The sequence below is a fragment of the Mytilus trossulus genome, chromosome 5, assembly GCF_036588685.1.
Source record: "Mytilus trossulus isolate FHL-02 chromosome 5, PNRI_Mtr1.1.1.hap1, whole genome shotgun sequence".
In the NCBI taxonomy this organism is placed as follows: Eukaryota; Metazoa; Mollusca; class Bivalvia; order Mytilida; family Mytilidae; genus Mytilus; species Mytilus trossulus.
In genome coordinates, this window is record NC_086377.1 from 29,944,510 (window position 1) to 29,969,345 (window position 24,836).

The 24,836-nt window shown below is 36.4% G+C and overlaps 1 protein-coding gene across 1 annotated transcript in view; it reads right to left on the reverse strand.

The window, feature by feature from the left end:
- LOC134718744 (uncharacterized) overlaps nt 1–21,823 on the reverse strand; it is a 35,678-nt gene extending 13,855 nt beyond the window's left edge. The window contains exon 1 of the mRNA XM_063581429.1: nt 21,726–21,823. The gene's annotated coding sequence lies outside the window, so the exon portion shown is untranslated. The remainder of the gene's footprint in view (nt 1–21,725) is intronic.
- Nucleotides 21,824–24,836: the final 3,013 nt, after the last annotated feature.

The window sequence follows — 24,836 nt, forward strand, 5'->3', positions numbered from 1 at the left end:
AATGTCAAAAAATTAGGGGGGTCGGCCTATTCCAGGGCTTCTAGCGAAAAATAATGAGGGGTGTCACGAAGAATGACTATATAGGTCTTGTAGAGGAGAAACAGGCGCTTCTTTTGCGCTAGGTATCGAAGGGCGCTATGTTCAAAAATCTGAAACTAGGGCTCAAAATTTGAAAAAAAATGTCAAAAAATTAGGGGGGTCGGCCTATTCTAGGACTTCTAGAGAAAAAAATGAGGGATGTCACGGGGTATGACTATATAGGTCTTGAAGAGGAGAAACAGGCGCTTCTTTTGCGCTAGGTATCGAAGGGCGCTATGTTAAAAAATCTGAAACTAGAGCTCAAAATTCGAAAAAATTGTCCAAAAAATGGGGGTAGGGTTGGCCTATTCCATGAGTTTTAGAGAAAAATAATGGGGGGTGTCACGGGATATGACTATATAGGTCTTGTAGAGGAGAAACAGGCGCTTCTTTTGCGCTAGGTATCGAAGGGCGCTATGTTCAAAAATCTGAAATTAGGGCTCAAAATTTGAAAAAAATGTCAAAAATTAGGGGGGTCGGCCTATTCTAGGACTTCTAGAGAAAAATAATGAGGGGTGTCACGGGATATGACTATATAGGTCTTGAAGAGGAGAAACAGGCGCTTCTTTTGCGCTAGGTATTGAAGGGCGCTATGTTCAAAAATCTGAAACTAGAGCTCAAAATTCGAAAAAATTGTCCAAAAAATGGGGGTAGGGTTGGCCTATTCCATGAGTTTTAGAGAAAAATAATGGGGGTGTCACGGGATATGACTATATAGGTCTTGTAGAAGAGAAACAGGCGCTTCTTTTTCGCTAGGTATCGAAGGGCGCTATGTTCAAAAATTTGAAACTAGGGCTCAAAATTTGAAAAAAATGTCAAAAAATTAGGGGGGTCGGCCTATTCCAGGGCTTCTAGAGAAAAATAATGAGGGGTGTCACGGGGAATGACTATATAGGTCTTGTAGAGGAGAAACAGGCGCTTCTATTGCACTAGGTATCGAAGAGCGCTATGTTCAAAAATCTGAAACTAGGGCTCAAAATTTGAAAAAAATGTCAAAAAATTAGGGGGGTCGGCCTATTCTAGGACTTCTAGAGAAAAATAATGAGGGGTGTCACGGGGTATGACTATATAGGTCTTGAAAAGGAGAAACAGGCGCTCCTTTTGCGCTAGGTATTGAAGGGCGCTATGTTCAAAAATCTGAGACTAGAGCTCAAAATTCGAAAAAATTGTACAAAAAATGGGGGTAGGGTTGGCCTATTCCATGAGTTCTAGAGAAAAATAATGGGGGGTGTCACGGGATATGACTATATAGGTCTTGTAGAGGAGAAACAGGCGCTTCTTTTGCGCTAGGTATCGAAGGGCGCTATGTTCAAAAATTTGAAACCAGAGCTCAAAATTTGAAAAAAATGTCAAAAAATTAGGGGGGTCGGCCTATTCCAGGGCTTCTAGCGAAAAATAATGAGGGGTGTCACGGAGAATGACTATATAGGTCTTGTAGAGGAGAAACAGGCGCTTCTTTTGCGGTAGGTATCGAAGGGCGCTATGTTCAAAAATCTGAAACTAGGGCTCAAAATTTGAAAAAAATGTCAAAAAATTAGGGGGGTCGGCCTATTCTAGGACTTCTAGAGAAAAAAATGAGGGATGTCACGGGGTATGACTATATAGGTCTTGAAGAGGAGAAACAGGTGCTTCTTTTGCGCTAGGTATCGAAGGGCGCTATGTTCAAAAATCTGAAACTAGAGCTCAAAATTCGAAAAAATTGTCCAAAAAATGGGGGTAGGGTTGGCCTATTCCATGAGTTTTAGAGAAAAATAATGGGGGGTGTCACGGGATATGACTATATAGGTCTTGTAGAGGAGAAACAGGCGCTTCTTTTGCGCTAGGTATCGAAGGGCGCTATGTTCAAAAATCTGAAATTAGGGCTCAAAATTTGAAAAAAAATGTCAAAAAATTAGGGGGGTCGGCCTATTCTAGGACTTCTAGAGAAAAATAATGAGGGGTGTCACGGGATATGACTATATAGGTCTTGAAGAGGAGAAACAGGCGCTTCTTTTGCGCTAGGTATTGAAGGGCGCTATGTTCAAAAAACTGAAACTAGAGCTCAAAATTCGAAAAAATTGTCCAAAAAATGGGGGTAGGGTTGGCCTATTCCATGAGTTTTAGAGAAAAATAATGGGGGGTGTCACGGGATATGACTATATAGGTCTTGTAGAGGAGAAACAGGCGCTTCTTTTGCGCTAGGTATCGAAGGGCGCTATGTTCAAAAATTTGAAACTAGGGCTCAAAATTTGAAAAAAATGTCAAAAAATTAGGGGGGTCGGCCTATTCCAGGGCTTCTAGAGAAAAATAATGAGGGGTGTCACGGGGAATGACTATATAGGTCTTGTAGAGGAGAAACAGGCGCTTCTATTGCACTAGGTATCGAAGAGCGCTATGTTCAAAAATCTGAAACTAGGGCTCAAAATTTGAAAAAAATGTCAAAAAATTAGGGGGGTCGGCCTATTCTAGGACTTCTAGAGAAAAATAATGAGGGGTGTCACGGGGTATGACTATATAGGTCTTGAAAAGGAGAAACAGGCGCTTCTTTTGCGCTAGGTATCGAAGGGCGCTATGTTCAAAAATCTGAGACTAGAGCTCAAAATTCGAAAAAATTGTCCAAAAAATGGGGGTAGGGTTGGCCTATTCCATGAGTTCTAGAGAAAAATAATGGGGGTGTCACGGGATATGACTATATAGGTCTTGTAGAGGAGAAACAGGCGCTTCTTTTGCGCTAGGTATCGAAGGGCGCTATGTTCAAAAAATTGAAACCAGAGCTCAAAATTTGAAAAAAATTTCAAAAAATTAGGGGGGTCGGCCTATTCCAGGGCTTCTAGCGAAAAATAATGAGGGGTGTCACGGAGAATGACTATATAGGTCTTGTAGAGGAGAAACAGGCGCTTCTTTTGCGGTAGGTATCGAAGGGCGCTATGTTCAAAAATCTGAAACTAGGGCTCAAAATTTGAAAAAAATGTCAAAAAATTAGGGCGGTCGGCCTATTCTAGGACTTCTAGAGAAAAAAATGAGGGATGTCACGGGGTATGACTATATAGGTCTTGAAGAGGAGAAACAGGCGCTTCTTTTGCGCTAGGTATCGAAGGGCGCTATGTTCAAAAATCTGAAACTAGAGCTCAAAATTCGAAAAAATGTCAAAAAATGGGGGTAGGGTTGGCCTATTCCATGAGTTTTAGAGAAAAATAATGGGGGGTGTCACGGGATATGACTATATAGGTCTTGTAGAGGAGAAACAGGCGCTTCTTTTGCGCTAGGTATCGAAGGGCGCTATGTTCAAAAATCTGAAATTAGGGCTCAAAATTTGAAAAAAATGTCAAAAAATTAGGGGGGTCGGCCTATTCTAGGACTTCTAGAGAAAAATAATGAGGGGTGTCACGGGGTATGACTATATAGGTCTTGAAAAGGAGAAACAGGCGCTTCTTTTGCGCTAGGTATTGAAGGGCGCTATGTTCAAAAATCTGAGACTAGAGCTCAAAATTCGAAAAAATTGTCCAAAAAATGGGGGTAGGGTTGGCCTATTCCATGAGTTTAGAGAAAAATAATGGGGGGTGTCACGGGATATGACTATATAGGTCTTGTAGAGGAGAAACAGGCGCTTCTTTTGCGCTAGGTATCGAAGGGCGCTATGTTAAAAAATCTGAAACTAGAGCTCAAAATTTGAAAAATATGTCAAAAAATAGGGGGGTCGGCCTATTCCAGGGCTTCTAGAGAAAAATAATGAGGGGTGTCACGGGGAATGACTATATAGGTCTTGTAGAGGAGAAACAGGCGCTTCTTTTGCGCTAGGTATAGAAGGGCGCTACGTTCAAAAATTTGAAACTAGAGCTCAAAATTTGAAAAAGATGTAAAAAATTAGGGGGTCAGCCAGCAGCGGCATAACACAAAAAAAACTCATCATAAATACCAGACGCGCGTCTCATCTACAAAAGACTCTTTAGTGACGCTCGAATCAAAATAATGATTGAAAGGCCAAATTCAAGGACGAATTTGAAGAGCATTGAGAACATAACATTCCTAGCAGTTTTGCCAAATACAGGTAAGGAAGTCTATTCCTGGTGTAGAAAAATCTTATTTTTTTTCAAAAAATTCAAAGCGGTGTTAATTTATAAGATTATATCAATGATAAGCCAAGTCAACACAAGTGCTGACTACTGGGCTGGTGATACTCTCGGGGAAAGAAATCCCTACCAGCAGTAACATCGACTCAGTGGTTGCATTTTAAGTTTTAACTCATCATAGATACCAGTATTTTAATTTCATATTTACGCCAGACGCGCATTTCGTCTACACTATATCAGTGAATGTCCTGTGAAGGGAAAACAGGCGAACCGTTTGCGTAAGCCTTCACATGGTGCTATGTTCAATTTTGTCGAAAGGAACTTAAAAAAATTAATGAAAAACTCAACTGTCAGACAAGAACGCGAAAACCCAAAAAAAAAACATATGATAGTCAGCAAAGACTAATTTTCAATTTCTTGTCATAAAAAGTCATAATTTCCCCATCCGAATAACATGATAAAAGAGTTTGTAAAATGTGTTATGTAAATACTGATAAAAAATGCTGATTACTGGCTGTGAAGGTTATGTCGTAAAGAAAACAACGAAGATGAAAGAACTTGAGTGCGAATGCCAGATGGTATATAACCAAATTGGAATTGAAATTAAAAAAACACTCTTTTTTTCTGATATAATTTGTTAAAATTGAACAAGTTAAACACTATTTAAATATCACCGGAGTTTGATCAATAATTATCGACTCGATAAGTTCTTATCTGCACATGCAGCTACTGTACCCGTTCACAGCAAAACATGTGTTTCATCCTCATTGTTTTCAACACTTTAAATAACCAAGTTTATAAAGTTGTGTGATTGACACCTTCAAATTGGTCCTCCACAACTCTTAACCGCAGCAAGATGGCAGATTATCAGCATGAGAGAGGCAGGAATGTCGCTGTGGCAATTGCACGTATTGTCGGTCATCACTTTTCCACTATAAGTCGTTTAGATAAAAAAAAAAATGAGGCACTACACGATATAAAAGACTATCCGAGGTCAAAAAGACCCCCTATGCCACCTGCTAGGGAAAATCAAGCATGATAAAGCTTAGTCAGAAAGAAACCCATTGCATACAATACAATCATAAAAAGAGAGGACTGGGCATACAGGAGCCTTTTAACAATAATTTTTCGAGATAGAATCATCCCTTCTGGTTATTGTGCGATAAGACCATTTCAGGGACGTTTGCTTACGAACAGACACACAGTTATCCGTATCCAATGTAGTGCAGAGCTCGCCAAAATTTGAAATTAGCATCGTGGAGGAAAATCCATTGTTCAAATTGAATTCGGTTCATCTTCCTTGGCCAGATCGTAGCCCGGATTTGAACCATATCGAGCATATTTGGGACACTATTGGGCGGAAAGTGCACAAAAAGACACACCAGTTCAAACACATCATGAAATAAACAATGCCCTTCATCATAAATGGTTGCTGCTACCTTAACAACGTATTAGCCGATTTAAGGCAGGAATCAGAATACGGTGAGATGCGGTAATCCGTTTGATTGGAGGCTGCGCACAAAGTACTAATTCTTTGGAATATAACGACCAACCGTGATGCGAACAGTCATCTGAAGATTAATTTTGAAATGTCTGACATTGTAAAGTTCGACTACAGTACAAGTTGAAAAATGCATTTTTTGTACAAAAAACACTACATTTTTTTTATTAAAATTGTGGTTGCCAATGTTATCATAAACTATGTTTCAAGAATATCATACACATATGTTATTATATTTCATCAAAAAAAAGAGGCTGATTTTTCAAGTTTTAAAAAATCAAGGTGTTGCAATACTTTTTTCTATGTTTATATATAATACAGCCGTGCGTAAGATGGGTTAATTAGGGTTGCTAACTAAGCGTCTTTTTGAAATAATTCACTCGCCTATTGCAAATAAGCAGTCGATGCTCAACATAAGAATACAACGACTCGCAACTATGTGAGTTAAAGAACATGGGTTGTTAACTATGCACTATATAACCGACTTCATCTAGTCAGCCGTTTAACAAACCTCATCTTCACAAAAGTACAAATCGGTCTAGCTGTCTCTATAGAAAAGTTTGTTAAACGGATAAAATATTTCGACTTAAATTCGAGAAATGATGCTTGATAGTTGTTCGTTTGAGTGAAACTTGGATTACAGTTCTGTTTCAACAGAATAAAGAATTCACGTTTATTCTTCGCATCATTTATGTTTTACTTGCCAATATGACTAAGTACCGCCCAAGACCAAGAAGTTGTGATGATCCAGGTTGATTTTCATACCATATTCAAGTCAAGTATTTTCATAAAACTATGGACGGAAAAAGATTACCGAATTCAACAACAATGAGATCAAAGTACTATGTATAAAACACTGCGTTGATGTCTACTCTATCGATCCCGCAAGATTTGAGGAAACTCGAGTTTTTCTCGACCACTGAGATCATACTATTATGGGGAAGATGAAAAAATACTTTAAAGCCAAAAATATTCGCACTTGCGTGATTGGTACTTTAGATGATCTCATTAACCAACAAAATCACCACCAAACAGCAATCGACTTAGGACATGTGGCCGCAACTTATAAGAAATATGAAAGATAATAAGTTGAAGTGTAACTTGTATGCAGACATACTAACTATACAGCAGGGTCAGTTCCGCGTGATTACCAATTCCAGAATTTTAACAATGAGGAAAAACAGGGTTCCCGAACTTCTGAATATCTCGTATCGCATCTATAATCGTATAATTGGGGTGATGTAAATGATCTCTTGGAGGAATGGAAAGGAATTCACAGTCATTCATTTCTTGGTTCAAACAATAAGACATGGAGTCACAACCTCTATTTTCAAACACAAAGGTTCGTGGTTTTATCTCCGTTTCTGGGAGACAATTTCAGGGACCAAATTGTCGGCTCTTCCTTCACACCATTTGCGAGTATTGTCTTCTGGAACAACGATAGTCTGTCAGAAGGATAAGCGACTGATCACGTGTTAAAAGAGAGCCATACTACTTGCACGTAAAAGACAACTTGTTAGCTTCCAAAAACAGCAGACTAATGGCGCTACAAGGCAGCACTCGCACAATAAAAGTAGAAAGGGGTATGATTAATTTAACTCATAATAACTTGTTTCCAAATACACTTAAACATTATTAAAATAACTATGCTTAAACTAACATCTCTAGAAGGTCTATATTCTTGTTGATTCTCCAGGACTGTAAAGGTTATGAGAATGTAAAGGTTACTACTAGTAACCAATGATTCAGCGGTTTTCTCTGATAAATCAGAGTAACTACTATGAATATATGCTGCATTCTATTAAACAAGAGATGTCGACGTGCATCAATTTAATTGGCGTGCCGGTGCTATTGAGAGGAGTGACTTGCGGGTAGACATTGTCTGTAGGTGAAATTATGATATGTATTTGTGTATTAGAGGTAGTAACATGGCTACCTCAAAAAATGATAGTATTGACGGGTAAGTGATAACTAGATGATTGTGAGGATTGAATAAAAAAAATCTAATTAAACGGATTTCTTAATCTGAACGAACATTTACTGATTTGTTTGCTAAATCTCTTCCACCACCTTTTTATACCAGCAATCTTCTGCAATTTTATCATGATGACCTATATAAATATCACTTTTTTGTGAGTATGAATCTAAAATTCCTCAATTTTTATATCGAAACTATCTAGTTATGTATCCAAAATTCTTCTAAAGTCTTGTAAGTGCTCGTTCCTTTCCGAAACAAATGGCTTTAAGCTTTGTATTACTTTTCCTTTCTTAAAATAGAAATAAAGGACTTCTTAACTATGTGAGAGACGTATTATTCATCGAAAGATGTCAAAGTGACGTGACATTACATTGGGTGCGGCACATAGTGAACGCCATGTGTGTGGTATTTATGAGAGGTATGAGTATGATGCAACGTATTACCCTAAATTTTTAAGGTTTCGATATCTACTCTAGTTTGTCTCAACACATCTCACTCCGTGAATCTATTCAATTTTTCTTTCTTGTTCTTCTTGTTTTGCTTACCAAACATTCATCACCTGGATCTCAGCTGTCATTTTATTTTCGTGAAGTTAACAAATCAATGGTTCTGCATGTTTGAATTTGTGGTCATACTTGTCCAGCTTGTTCATTATTTTTTCTCATGTTCTTTTATTGCTGCATCATATTCTATTTGCATCCATTTTATATCCGTTTCATACGTGCTTTTGAATGAACCAACATTTCATTACAGAAATGGCCCTCAGAGCTTTCATGATGGTGATATTGTGGTCATTCATGTTCCAGTATCTGAAGAAACTAAACTTGATCGTCCCTTTTTATTAATGACCCTTTCTGTTGTTATTTTCCCTGAAAAGTGTTATTCAAGTTGGATGACCGTTTCCGATGGATTTGGGCTCTTTTTGGTGAGTCGTCCAAGTTCGTCCCAAAAGATGTCCCATTGGCGATAATCTGAAGGCATTACTGGCCACGGCAACACTCGAATGCGATTATTCTCCAAAACTCATTAAAATGTGTTTACAGCGGGCGTTTTCTGTTAAAAATGTAGTTTAACGATGCCTTCGGAGAAACGGGAGAACTAGTGGAGCCAGAATTTCGTTCCTATACCTTTTTGCATTTAGGTTTCATTCACTAATTGTCAGATCGGGGCGTTCCTGGTAGGTTATCCATCTCATACCATTAATTCGCCACCCTAAAGCCAATTTGTTTCCTGAACGCACGCATCACAAAGCATGCCTTGCACCTGCGGCAGACCATGTCTCTGCCGTCGATAAATGTCAAGTTAAATTTCGATTCAGCGGTAAAAAGGATTTGTCTCCATGTTAGTCTATGTCATCGAATCCGAACCCCCCTTATTTAACTCGCGACATCCTTCGATTCTGCGTAAGGATAGGTCACTTCAACGAACAACGAGCTCTTAGACTGTCTAAAATAGTCGGTTAGCCTATTTTTGTTTCTTCCATGAGTTTCTCCAAATCGATTATGGAGATAGATATGCGGATTTGCCAATCTTCACACAACCTCGTTTCACGTGAGTTGCAACCTCGGGGACGTTAAAATGTTGTACCAGTATCTCTAAGACGAGTCTTTAGCGCCTTTCAAAGTCATTCTAGAGACATTGAATAGTGCTCGATACATTTAATGATCAAAAGGAAAACTCAGTTCCATCTCTATAAAGGTAAATGGTTGAAAAAATGCGTATTTGTTTGAAATCGGAAAATGGCGTTAAGTTATCTTCGAATTTAAAAAAAAAAAACTAAATGATCATGAATGAATTATTCAGGTCATTAGTTTTAATCGTGAAAATATTACAAACTAATATATTAAATATATTTTACTTAAAAAGTAATGTTTCTTTTTTTATATATACACATGGAAAAAAGTATTGCAAAATATTGATTTTTTAAAACTTGAAAAATCAGCCTTTTATTTTTGATGGAATAAGATAAAATATTTGTAAAATAATATTGAAACATAGTTTATGAAAATATTGGCATTTTAACGAACAAAAAATGATTGAAAAACAAAATTATTTATCTAACCACAATTCTAAAAACAAAATGAGGTGTTTTTTTTGTACAAAAAACTGCATTTTACCACTTTTACTGTAGTCGAACTTTACAATGTCAGACATTTCAAAATTAATCTTAAGATGATTGTTCACATCATGGTTAATCGTTATACGCCAAAACAATAGTAATTTGTGCGCAGTCTCCATTTAAACGGTCAATCGCCACTTAACGTCTTATGATTTCTGCCATAAATCGACTAATTTATTGCTTAGGTAGCAGCAACCATTTCTGATGAAGGGCATTGTTTATTTCATCACGTGTTTGGACTGGGGTGTCCTTTTGTGCACTTTCCGCCCAAATATGCTCGATATGATTCAAATCCTTATTTCCAATTTTGGAGAGCTCTGTACTACATTGGATACGGATAACTGTGTGTCTGTTCGTAAGCAAACGTCCCTGAAATGGTCTTATCGCACAATAACCAGAAGGGATGATTCAATCTCGAAAAATTATTGTTAAAAGGCTCCTGTATGCCCAGTCCTCTCTTTTTAGGGTTGTATTGTATGCAATGGGTTTCTTTCTGACTAAGCTTCATCATACTTGATTTTCCCTAGCAGGTGGCATAGGGGGTCTTTTTGATCTCGGATAGTCTTTTATATCGTGTATTGCCTGATTTTTATTCTCTAAACGACTAATAGTGGAAAAGTGATGACCGACAATACGTGCAGTTGTCACAGCGACATTCCTGCCTCTCTCATGCTCATAATCTGCCATCTTGCGGCGGTTTAGAGTTGTGGAGGACCTTTTTGAAGGTGTCAATCACACAACTTTATAAACTTGGTTATTTAAAGTGTTGAAAACAATGAGGATGAAACACATGTTTTGCTGTGTACGGGTACAGTAGCTGCATGTGCAGATAAGAACTAATCGAGTCGATAATTATTGATCAAACTCCGGTGATATTTAAATAGTGTTTAACTAGTTCAATTTTAACAAATTATATCAGAAAAAAATAAAGAGTGTTTTTTTAATTTCAATTCCAATTTGGTTATATACCATCTAGCATTCGCACTGAAGTTCTTTCATGTTCGTTGTTTTCTTTTCGACATAACCTTCACAGCCAGTAATCAGCATTTTTTTTATCAGTATTTACATAACACATTTTACAAACTCTTTTATCATGTTATTCGGATGGGGAAATTATGACTTTTTATGACAAGAAATTGAAAATTAGTCTTTGCTCATATGATTTTTTTTTGGTTTTCGCGTTCATGTCTGACAGTTGAGTTTTTCATTAAATTTTTTAAGTTCCTTTCGACAAAATTGAACATAGCACAATTTGAAGACTTACGCAAACGGTTCGCCTGTTTTCCCTTCACAGGACATTCACTGATATATTGTAGACGAAAAGCGCGTCTGGCGTAAATATAAAATTAAAATACTGGTATCTATATATGATGAGTTAAAACTTAAAATGCAACCACTGATTCGATGCCACTGCTGGTATAGATTTATTTCCCCAAGGGTATCACCAGCCCAGTAGTCAGCACTTGTGTTGACTTGGCTTACCATTGATATAATAGGCCAACCCTACCCCAATTTTTTCGACAATTTTTTTCGAATTTTGAGCTCTAGTTTCAGATTTTTGTACATAGCGCCCTTCAATACCTAGCGCAAAAGAAGCGCCTGTTTCTCCTCTACAAGACCTATATAGTCATACCCCGTGACACCCCTCATTATTTTTCTCTAGAAGTCCTAGAATAGGCCGACCCCCCTAATTTTTTGACATTTTTTTCAAATTTTGAGCCCTAGTTTCAGATTTTTGAACATAGCGCCCTTCGATACCTAGTGCAAAAGAAGCGCCTGTTTCTCCTCTACAAGACCTATATAGTCATATCCCGTGACACCCCCCATTATTTTTCTCTAAAACTCCTGAAATAGGCCAACCCTTCCCCAATTTTTTGGACAATTTTTTCGAATTTTGAGCTCTAGTTTCAGATTTTTGAACATAGCGCCCTTCGATACCTAGCGCAAAAGAAGCGCCTGTTTCCCCTCTTCAAGACCTATATAGTCATACCCCGTGACACCCCTCATTATTTTTCTGTAGAAGTCCTAGAATAGGCCGACCCCCCCAATTTTTTTACATTTTTTTCAAATTTTGAGCCCTAGTTTCAGGTTTTTGAACATAGCGCCATTCGATACCTAGCGCAAAAGAAGCGCCTGTTTCTCCTCTACAAGACCTATATAGTCATTCCCCGTGACACCCCTCATTATTTTTCTCTAGAAGCCCTTGAATAGGTCGACCCCCCTAATTTTTTGACATTTTTTTCAAATTTTGAGCCCAAGTTTCAAATTTTTGAACATAGCGCCCTTCGATACCTAGCGCAAAAGAAGCGCCTGTTTCTCCTCTACAAGACCTATATAGTCATATCCCGTGACACCCCCCATTATTTTTCTCTAAAACTCCTGGAATAGGCCAACCCTACCCCCATTTTTTGGACATTTTTTTCGAATTTTGAGCTCTAGTTTCAAATTTTTGAACATAGCGCTCTTCGATACCTAGCGCAAAAGAAGCGCCTGTTTCTCCTCTTCATGACCTATATAGTCATATCCCGTGACACCCCCCATTATTTTTCTCTAAAACTCCTGGAATAGGCCAACCCTACCCCCATTTTTTGGACAATTTTTTCGAATTTTGAGCCTTAGTTTCAGATTTTTGAACATAGCGCCCTTCGATACCTAGCGCAAAAGAAGCGCCTGTTTCTCCTCTTCAAGACCTTTATAGTCATACCCCGTGACACCCCTCATTATTTTTCTCTAGAAGTCCTAGAATAGGCCGACCCCCCTAATTTTTTGACATTTTTTTCAAATTTTGAGCCCTAGTTTCAGATTTTTGAACATAGCACCCTTCGATACCTAGCGCAAAAGAAGCGCCTGTTTCTCCTCTACAAGACCTATATAGTCATGTCCCGTGACACCCCCCATTATTTTTCTCTAAAACTCCTGGAATATGCCAACCCTACCCCCATTTTTTGGACATTTTTTTCGAATTTTGAGCTCTAGTTTCAGATTTTTGAACATAGCGCCCTTCGATACCTAGCGCAAAAGAAGCGCCTGTTTCTCCTCTTCAAGACCTATATAGTCATACCCCGTGACACTACTCATTATTTTTCTCTAGAAGTCCTTGAATAGGCCGACCCTCCTAATTTTGTGACATTTTTTTTCAAATTTTGAGCCCTAGTTTCAGATTTTTGAACATAGCGCCCTTCGATACCTAGCGCAAAAGAAGCGCCTGTTTCTCCTCTACAAGACCTATATAGTCATATCCCGTGACACCCCCCATTATTTTTCTCTAAAACTCCTGGAATAGGCCAACCCTACCCCCATTTTTTGGACAATTTTTTCGAATTTTGAGCCTTAGTTTCAGATTTTTGAACATAGCGCCCTTCGATACCTAGCGCAAAAGAAGCGCCTGTTTCTCCTCTTCAAGACCTTTATAGTCATACCCCGTGACACCCCTCATTATTTTTCTCTAGAAGTCCTAGAATAGGCCGACCCCCCTAATTTTTTGACATTTTTTTCAAATTTTGAGCCCTAGTTTCAGATTTTTGAACATAGCGCCCTTCGATACCTAGCGCAAAAGAAGCGCCTGTTTCTCCTCTACAAGACCTATATAGTCATGTCCCGTGACACCCCCCATTATTTTTCTCTAAAACTCCTGGAATATGCCAACCCTACCCCCATTTTTTGGACATTTTTTTCGAATTTTGAGCTCTAGTTTCAGATTTTTGAACATAGCGCCCTTCGATACCTAGCGCAAAAGAAGCGCCTGTTTCTCCTCTACAAGACCTATATAGTCATATCCCGTGACACCCCCCATTATTTTTCTCTAAAACTCCTGGAATAGGCCAACCCTACCCCCATTTTTTGGACATTTTTTTCGAATTTTGAGCTCTAGTTTCAGATTTTTGAACATAGCGCTCTTCGATACCTAGCGCAAAAGAAGCGCCTGTTTCTCCTCTTCATGACCTATATAGTCATATCCCGTGACACCCCCCATTATTTTTCTCTAAAACTCCTGGAATAGGCCAACCCTACCCCCATTTTTTGGACAATTTTTTCGAATTTTGAGCCTTAGTTTCAGATTTTTGAACATAGCGCCCTTCGATACCTAGCGCAAAAGAAGCGCCTGTTTCTCCTCTTCAAGACCTTTATAGTCATACCCCGTGACACCCCTCATTATTTTTCTCTAGAAGTCCTAGAATAGGCCGACCCCCCTAATTTTTTGACATTTTTTTCAAATTTTGAGCCCTAGTTTCAGATTTTTGAACATAGCACCCTTCGATACCTAGCGCAAAAGAAGCGCCTGTTTCTCCTCTACAAGACCTATATAGTCATGTCCCGTGACACCCCCCATTATTTTTCTCTAAAACTCCTGGAATATGCCAACCCTACCCCCATTTTTTGGACATTTTTTTCGAATTTTGAGCTCTAGTTTCAGATTTTTGAACATAGCGCCCTTCGATACCTAGCGCAAAAGAAGCGCCTGTTTCTCCTCTTCAAGACCTATATAGTCATACCCCGTGACACTACTCATTATTTTTCTCTAGAAGTCCTTGAATAGGCCGACCCTCCTAATTTTGTGACATTTTTTTTATAATTTTGAGCCCTAGTTTCAGATTTTTGAACATAGCGCCCTTCGATACCTAGCGCAAAAGAAGCGCCTGTTTCTCCTCTACAAGACCTATATAGTCATATCCCGTGACACCCCCCATTATTTTTCTCTAAAACTCCTGGAATAGGCCAACCCTACCCCCATTTTTTGGACAATTTTTTCGAATTTTGAGCCTTAGTTTCAGATTTTTGAACATAGCGCCCTTCGATACCTAGCGCAAAAGAAGCGCCTGTTTCTCCTCTTCAAGACCTTTATAGTCATACCCCGTGACACCCCTCATTATTTTTCTCTAGAAGTCCTAGAATAGGCCGACCCCCCTAATTTTTTGACATTTTTTTCAAATTTTGAGCCCTAGTTTCAGATTTTTGAACATAGCGCCCTTCGATACCTAGCGCAAAAGAAGCGCCTGTTTCTCCTCTACAAGACCTATATAGTCATGTCCCGTGACACCCCCCATTATTTTTCTCTAAAACTCCTGGAATATGCCAACCCTACCCCCATTTTTTGGACATTTTTTTCGAATTTTGAGCTCTAGTTTCAGATTTTTGAACATAGCGCCCTTCGATACCTAGCGCAAAAGAAGCGCCTGTTTCCCCTCTTCAAGACCTATATAGTCATACCCCGTGACACCACTCATTATTTTTCTCTAGAAGTCCTTGAATAGGCCGACCCTCCTAATTTTGTGACATTTTTTTTCAAATTTTGAGCCCTAGTTTCAGATTTTTGAACATAGCGCCCTTCGATACCTAGCGCAAAAGAAGCGCCTGTTTCTCCTCTACAAGACCTATATAGTCATATCCCGTGACACCCCCCATTATTTTTCTCTAAAACTCCTGGAATAGGCCAACCCTACCCCCATTTTTTGGACAATTTTTTCGAATTTTGAGCCTTAGTTTCAGATTTTTGAACATAGCGCCCTTCGATACCTAGCGCAAAAGAAGCGCCTGTTTCTCCTCTTCAAGACCTTTATAGTCATACCCCGTGACACCCCTCATTATTTTTCTCTAGAAGTCCTAGAATAGGCCGACCAACCTAATTTTTTGACATTTTTTTCAAATTTTGAGCCCTAGTTTCAGATTTTTGAACATAGCGCCCTTCGATACCTAGCGCAAAAGAAGCGCCTGTTTCTCCTCTACAAGACCTATATAGTCATGTCCCGTGACACCCCCCATTATTTTTCTCTAAAACTCCTGGAATATGCCAACCCTACCCCCATTTTTTGGACATTTTTTTCGAATTTTGAGCTCTAGTTTTAGATTTTTGAACATAGCGCCCTTCGATACCTAGCGCAAAAGAAGCGCCTGTTTCTCCTCTTCAAGACCTATATAGTCATACCCCGTGACACCACTCATTATTTTTCTCTAGAAGTCCTTGAATAGGCCGACCCTCCTAATTTTGTGACATTTTTTTCAAATTTTGAGCCCTAGTTTCAGATTTTTGAACATAGCGCCCTTCGATACCTAGCGCAAAAGAAGCGCCTGTTTCTCCTCTACAAGACCTATATAGTCATTCTCCGTGACACCCCTCATTATTTTTCGCTAGAAGCCCTGGAATAGGCCGACCCCCTAATTTTTTGACATTTTTTTCAAATTTTGAGCTCTAAATCAAACAATGACATAAAAGGTGTTATAATTTACAGGGTAGGACTACTTTTACATACGTTCTAAATTGAAGTGGGTGCATTGGTGGCCCTACACCTACAAATAATCCGTTGATAGATGCAGAGTTATTGTGGTACTGAATATTAGCCTAAAAAGTAATGCGACTTGTTAAATCAATGGATTGGATAAAAATCATTTCAAAATTGAGTTAAAATTGCTATATTTTAACATATTTTCTGCCTTTTTGAATACTTTTTTATTTAACGGCCGTTGTTGTCTTATTCTGTTTTTTGGTTTCTCGATATATCGCCTTATTGTTCGCTGGCTTATTGTTCGCTAGCTATTGTTCGCTAGCTTCTGTCTGGTCCGCTTTTACCAATGATTGAACCAAACTGATTTCTACTCGCAAAATGCTATTTCACATCCGATCTTTTACCAATGATTGAACCAAATACAAACTCATAGTTTGAGTTCATAATTTTTGTAGCTATTGCCACTTTATGCATTATCGATATCAACACTTTTGCGAAGACAATTTAGCTTGACACGTTTATTGCACTTTAATTATTCAAAAGAGGTACATGTTACTATATCAATGCTGAAAACTGAAGAAGTATTGATTTCATTTCCTGTTTAACTTTAATTTTGCTTAGACAAACACTTATTAGAATTAAATAAAAAAAATCACAAAAAAACAGAGACATGTCATGTTTAATGAGGCTTAGATCCACAAAGATCTAAATCCCCATAAAGATTGCTCAATGTTAACAACATTCTAAAAGTAGAAAGATCATGTTAGGTTAAGTAAATAAATGATAATTGCACGAGGGTCTGGATTGGTTCTATCGAATATATTTGATTTTTGGTGTTTTAACGCCCCGTTAACATTTTAAGCACTGCATATAGGGTATTTAGTGGCGGCCAGTTTCTATTTGTGGATAAAGCCGAGTGCCCTGAGATAACCACGGACCTTCGATAGGAAAGATGACAATCCTAATTAATTAATATTGTAAGTCGAGTGCACCAGCCCGCGCGGGGTTCGAACTCCCAACCTCAGTGTTGACTGGCTAGTGGTTACAGTAGTAAGTACTTATACCACTTCGCCACCAAAGATCCTTTACAGAATAGAAAAATGACAAAAGGGTATAGAACAAAGGGCACACACAATTATAGTTAAAGAGAAAATGGGCCTAAATATCAAGTATAGAGAATAATTGACAAAAAGCTAAAAAGAAGAGAGAAGAACTGCTTAACACATTAAAGAATACAGATTTTAAGGACCTCCATTCCGACCCTCTTGTAATAATCAATTATTAACTTGTCATAATGACACTTTTAATAGACTAAGACCAAATCGATGTGTTGTAATCCCGCGAGAAGATATTAAGATGAAATGTATGTTGTTTTTGCGTAATGTATTTTATAACTTTTACAAAATTACTTATGAAATATATATTATTACTACTTTCCTTATATGACCAGCTTTTTAAGAATACCATTATTAATTTATCTCATAACTGGTGAGTGATTTTCACGTTTTATTTTTAAAAGTGTATTGTATAACTATGCTCTATATATTTTATAAGGTCAAATGTACTTTTTCGTTACAAAATACTTATTTTCTCAATTGACAATCTTTTGTAACACAATTTTTTGTAGTATTTGTCTGCATTTTGTTCATGAATGTTAAAGATATCAGTCGCAGAATATTGAAGCAATATCGGAGGGTCTGTCTCGATACGGGTTTAACGAAATAGTGATTTTTTAAAGGGGTAAAAGTACAGAATGAATTGCAAAAAAATAAAGAAAAGAGAAAAATGAGCAAAACGAATAAAAAAAAAACTTTTAAAAACTAAAGCATAAAGAAATAAAGGATTTCCATCAATATATTGAAGAAAATGGTGTACTGGTTATTTTTTAGAGTCACTTTTTACTAAAAACATATGCATGAAGTTTCCAATCAATGTACATTTTTTACTAACGTAAATGCCACAAAAGGATGCATGATCAATGAAGCAACATGTTCCGTTTTGCACAGGTTCGGCACTCCTCGGAGGCCGACTTAACTACGTGGTTTAGCTACAACGATCACTTGCCTGTCAGCAGTGAAATTGTTAGTTTCATCTAAGTGTTCCATTTTCATCCGCCAATTATAAATGACCGCCATCATATAGCCGAGTCAGTTGAAATTGGCGATAAACGTCATGCAACAACCATCAGTCAATATTTCCAATGAACTTTTATAAAACGTTCGTTGTAACTTTTTCTGCGAACTCAATTGTCTTTCAAATATTTATGAAATGTTAAGATTATGCAGTGTAAACACGCTAAAAATAATTTCAAACTATTTTGATAATTGAGTTTAAAATATGTCTACATGTATAAGGTTTATTTTTATAATTTGAAATGTGTATACTGTATTATTGATGGTGAGACGTTAATAAATTATTATTGTATTGTATTGTATAATTATATAGATATTTACAGAAAATCTTAAAGGTCATTGTGTATATAATTACTCGTATACACGGATGTGTGATTTAAATCTACAAAATAAATAATGGGAAAAGAATTGATTAATCTCGAAGTTGTTTGCTGTTGTAACATTTATAATTGGTGTATACGTTAGAGTCGCTAGAGAATTTGAAGGGACAAAGATTATATAAAAAAGAAGATGTGGTATGATTGCCAATGAGACCTCTGTCCACATGAGACCAAATTGACACAGACATTAACAACTATAGGTCACCGTACGGCCTTCAAAAATGAGCAAAGCCCATACCGCATAGTCAGCTATACAAGCCCCGATAAGACAATGTAAAACAATTCAAATGGGAAAACTAACAGCATCATTTATATAAAAAAAAATGAACGAAAAACAAATATGTAACGACAACCACTGAATTACAGGATTCTGACTTGAGACAGACACATACATAAATAATGTGGCGGGGTTAACACTTCTTTTACACTTGACAATATATAGTAATATGTTAGTATTTAATTGATGATTCAATCTTGGTTCATATAAACCGAGTGTTTTCAATATAATTTAACTATAAGAAAATAAGATTAAAACATGTGACTATAAAATTCTTGAATTTTTATGTTACAGTCTGGGGTAGTCTTAAGAGCACTGTCGTGTATGTTATCTTTAATATGTTTTCAAATAATTAATTTGTGTCAGGTCAAATTACCCCCCAAAAGGTACGTACTAACTAGTCAGCTATAGATCGCAAAGTAAACACAATGAAAACAATAAAAATAACTAAGTCTTTCAAAGGTTGATAATAGATAAAATTATATGTCAATTATAAGCATCAAATTATTTTGTTTAAACATTTTTTTATCTGCCCTTTACTTTTTTTTATATTCTATTGGAACCCGAAAGATTTAGGACATTCATATACTTGTATAACTCCAATTGTCAAGTTAAACAATTCTATAAAAAGTAGTTTTTGTTTGTTTGTTTATCATATCACCCTCAAAACCAGCATGGTGGGGTTATCAATAGAAGAATAGTGGACAAAAAGTACAAAGTAAAGGATCCACAAAATAAATATTAGAGAAAAATGGACAAACAAATATTAGGAATAGTGAATAATTGCTAGTTATTATTTAAAGAATACATAAATTCAAAGAATACTGTAATTAAAAACCCTTACCCACATGTCCTTTTATAATTAAATAATATAATTGTACTGTTGGAGAAAACACATACATCGGAATTTCATAAGCCTGATCGAGTATTACTATAAAAATCTGATCATTTCTTATTGTATTAATATTTTCGTTGGCCCTCATTACATATTTACTTTAATGTTTATACACATGTATAATTACACAATTACTGTGTGTCTAGTCGTTAATGTAGATATAAGATAAACACTAGCGTGATACAATGTATTTATACTGTAATACTTATAAATGTATTTAAAAAAGGCACTGACTATTCATTTTTGTTTGATGGCGGACGTGAGGAATTATTTCTTGGGACAATTTTGTCTCCGACTTTAAAGAAACTCAAAGCATTTTTAATATCAGAACACACCTGAACTAATTTGTTTTCAAAACTCCACGAATGTTGAATAATTCCAACCTAGTAAACGAAGCAAATTGTTTCCCTTTTGAAGCAAGAAACAAGAAAATAGAATGACACAATATATTTATCCCTCCCTTTTTTTCTATATCAAATGATCAGATGAATGGTCGATGATTGGGTATATAATTCTCTTGACATCGAAAAGGTCACTCATAATTGATATAAGTACGTACGTGTACACGTATGTATGGTAGACTAGAGGGAAACATAGAAAGGCGATACATATGAATATTAAACTGTAACAATGCGTCCAAGATTGTTCATTTGCCATTCTAATCGGTTGGTAATGCATACCTTGTGTGTTTCAGAAAGATAACAGTGTACAGATTTTGAGGTTTCTTTCGTTAAATCCTGCGAAATCAGGTTTAAATGTGAATAAAATTGAGAATGGAAATGGGGAATGTGTCAAAGAGACAACAACCCGACCAAAATAAAAAAACACAACAGCAGAAGGTCACCAACAGGTCTTCAATGTAGCGAGAAATTCCCGCACCCGGAGGCGTCCTTCAGCTGGCCCCTAAACAATTATATACTAGTTCAGTGATAATGAACGCCATACTAATTTCCAAATTGTACACAAGAAACTAAAATTTAAATAATACAAGACTAACAAAGGCCAGAGGCTCCTGACTTGGGACAGGCGCAAAAATGCGGCGGGGTTAAACATGTTTGTGAGATCTCAACCCTCCCCCTATACCTCTAACCAGTGTAGAAAAGTAAAAGCATAACAATACGCACATTAAAATTCAGTTCAAGAGAAGTCCGAGTCTGATGTCAGAAGATGTAACCAAAGAAAATAAACAAAATGACAATAATACATAAATAACAACAGACTACTAGCAGTTAACTGACGTGCCAGCTCCAGACTTCAATTAAACTGACTGAAAGATTATGATTTCATCATATGAACATCAGGCACAATCCTTCCCGTAAGGGGTTTAGTATCATACCATCATAACATATATGAGAAGAACATAACCCGTGTCATGCCAACAACTGTTTTTAGAATAAATGTGTTTAGTTCCGACGCAAAGACCTAATCAGTGACTCAATATTAACGCCAAAATATGCAATCTTTAATGACTTGACAACAGTATCGTAATTATATCCCTTCTTAATAAGTCTATTCAAAGGTTTTGTAAGTTTATGAGGTGAATACTGACACCTTTGTGCTTTATAAAGAATATTTCCATAAAAAATTGGATGTGAAATACCTGAACGTATAAAAAGTCTGCATGTTGAGCTATATTTACGAATGATGTCTTTATACCGATGATAAAATTTAGTAAATGTTTTGACTAGTTTGTGATATCGAAAACCCTGGTGTAATAATTTTTCAGTAATACATAAATTTCTCTCGTTAAAATCTAAAACATTGTTACATACACGAGCGAATCGTACAAGTTGAGATATATAAACACCGTAAGATGGTGACAAGGGAACGTCACCATCTAAAAACGGATAATTAACGATAGGAAATGAAAAATCATCCGTGTTTACATCTGAGTTCTAAAACTTAATGACCGATTTATCTTAGTTTGTTTATTGTAAACACGGCCATATTTGACAAGTTGATCTTATAACCCTTAAAATACAATGCACCCATGTTAGGATTCAAAAATAGTTTGTATCAAATTTTAAGGACTTATAAACCCTATATACTGTATGTATTATGTCAAAACAATTATCTAAAAGAATGAAGATCTTACCGTTCGTGTACACTCTTTCTCTCCCAAACAAACAAGTAAAGTACCTTTAACACGGGATATAATAATATACCAACGTACTCGCCACTTACATAATTATGATAATAGTCGAGGTAATCAAAACACTAACGGTATTTAAATACAAACAAAAAAGATAGTAAAATCGATACGGACCTTTAATGTACGTTTCAGGTCAAAAATAATAACAAAAGAAGGTTTGAATTTGTGGTATTTAACCAGTACCATTAATTCCTGCATTTTTTTTTTATTGATTTCTATTGCTCGTCTCTGGTTGTAAGTGCTATTAATTCGATCTTTGAAGATAAAAGGGGGATACCGTACATACAGAAATTTTAAAATTCACGCTATTTTCAATGAGTGACTTTTTTTCTACACCCATTCGGTACGCTTCTGCTGTTTTGTAGTAGCACACGTTATAGTATCGGTTCCATAGGGCAGTGGTTATATTTGCGTCTTTATCTGTCAAATACAAAGTCTAGTGATGAAGGAAGCTATTTCATAATCACTTACCTTGAACAATTTTTCAAAGCACGATTTACGGAGAAAGAATGAATTCGAATGTTCACCACTATTTTCCTAGACTTTATTGCACACCAATATGAAATAAAAGATATGGCATGATTTCAAATCGGACAACTATACACAAAAGACCAAATGACACAGAAATTAGCTGCAAGACAATGTACTACTGCCTCTAACAACAATATATATTTTACATGCAGCAAGATTTAAAAGTTATAAAAAACATAAACAAAAACCAATCCATAAAACCACCTAACCACCTACTGATTTATGTAAAAAAAACACTAACAAATTTGTTATACAGTAAGGCAGCAACCATTTGATTTTCGGGGGGGGGGGGGGGGGGCTATGGGTTTTTTTTCTGTGCAAACTTTTTTTATTTTAGCATTACATATCGTGGCAGCTGAGGGTGAAACAAACAATTTTTTTTTCTCAGGGTCCGAAACAAATTATTTTTTTCACCAAAACCTGGAAACAAACTTTTTTTTCCAAAAAAAACCATAGCCCCGAGAAAATCAAATGGTTGCTGCCTAACAAACTATTGTATTATAGACTCCTGACTTGTGAAAAGAACATTCAGATTGAAGTGGGATGACATATATGCAGAGTTAAAGGGGGATGTCTGAATATGATTCTATATTAATGGTAAAGCAAGACTGTTAGCCTATACTAAACAAAATTTGATCACGTTTGGAGGCCCACGCTTCCCTTATTCAGAATCCTTGATCAGCATCTAGGTAAAAATCTACATGTTACTGGCGAGCAACCCTTCCTTCGGGTTATTAACTAAAACAGTTGAATCTCTATTCCATTTAAATCACAGCTTGTTGTGTGAACATTTTAGGACCCTAATTGCAATATAAATATGGCTTTACCTATATTACTGTCTTGCTGAATACCTGCAACTTAATCTTTACTTAATCCGTGTTTTATTGACACTGGATATTACAATTTTGTGATATTTAATCATGAATCACAGGAAATGTGTAATATATGTCAACACATTCAACTTTTAACCTTCACCTAAAAGATAAACTGTTGACAAAAGATGGAATCGTTCCCATTCGGTCGTGTATGTTTTTGTGATTTTATTTTGGTGTGTATCACATTAAATTTTCAAAATCTACCAGCCACTAGTTCTACGATAGTAAAACACACATACAAAAAGACCAAACCAATATCTATAAGAAACAAAAAATACAGCGGTGATTGCAGTTTAAAAAAAAAGGGGGTACCAACTCAGGAAAAAAGAAGGGTTCCATCCAAATGTCCCCATTCAAAGGCATTGATCGTAAAAAAAAGGGGGGATTATTACACACACGGTCTTGGATAGATGTCATTAAAATGCATATGGAGTTTAACGTCATCATTTTTTTTTATATCTACAATGTAACTAACTTCTCTAAACATCATAGAATAATATTTATATAGGCTATTCATCTATGTATGTTTGTTTATCCAGTGAGCTATCCTAAACATCATATTTCTTTTTTAAATGGAACCAGGTGGATTAAGGATATCCAATATACATGTACAGGACTAAGTTTATTTGTCCTCTTGCAAATCTTATGTTTTTCAAATAAAAAACAACTTATAAGACCTTTTCGATGCTCACGCATTCTTATCCTACAACCACGCGAATGCAAAACTAAAAAAAAACATAACAGAGACCTTTTATTAACAAGATTGTTTTCTGAATAGATTATATCCGATTAAAGTGGAATTAAAGAAGACAACATACATAATGCGTTATACTGAGAAAAAAAAACAATAAACATCAAATTCCCTAGCACTATATACAATGAGGCACTTTGATTTAGAAAAGAACAATAAAAGCAATATTGAACCTTAGAACACTGACATTCGAAAGGTTAACAGTTATGGTATCTTTTCGAAGAGATTGTAGCCGAGAAATACCCTATCGTTTAAAAAACTTCGAACATCAATAAATTTTAACAATTTAATTGCAATAACGTATAACGATGATGTAATTTTAAAAGTACTTAAATTTAAATAATTGAAACAAATCCTTAATATAGCATTTATTATGACAAAAACATCTGTACTTACAATAGTAAAACTGTCCAAAAAGTTGCTAATACAAAATTAGGCAAAAGCTATCAATTTCCGACACTTTCACTAATATGTAACACTTTAAAGATTTGTTTGTATAACGTCATCAAATGCAGAGATTTCTTTCAGCATTATATTCAAATGCATTGATCGTAAAAAAGGGGGGATTATTACACACGGTCTAGGATCTGCCATTGAAATGCATAGAGTTTAGCGTCATCATTTTTTTTCATATATAACTAACTTCCCTAAAACTATAACCATATCAATGACAATTCATGTCAGCACAAAAAGTGCTGACTACTGGGCTTGTGATCACATAGTCTTGCGCCGCTGATGACTTTTATGTGAACTCAACGTGCGTCCGGGTTACCAGGTTATAAGTATATCTGTTTTTATATTTTCTTCCAAAACAGTTACCAAAAGTCAAAGTTAAACTGACAACTTTTACTTAATTCTTTCATAGATACAAAGATTTGATTAGTAAATTTGAGTGTA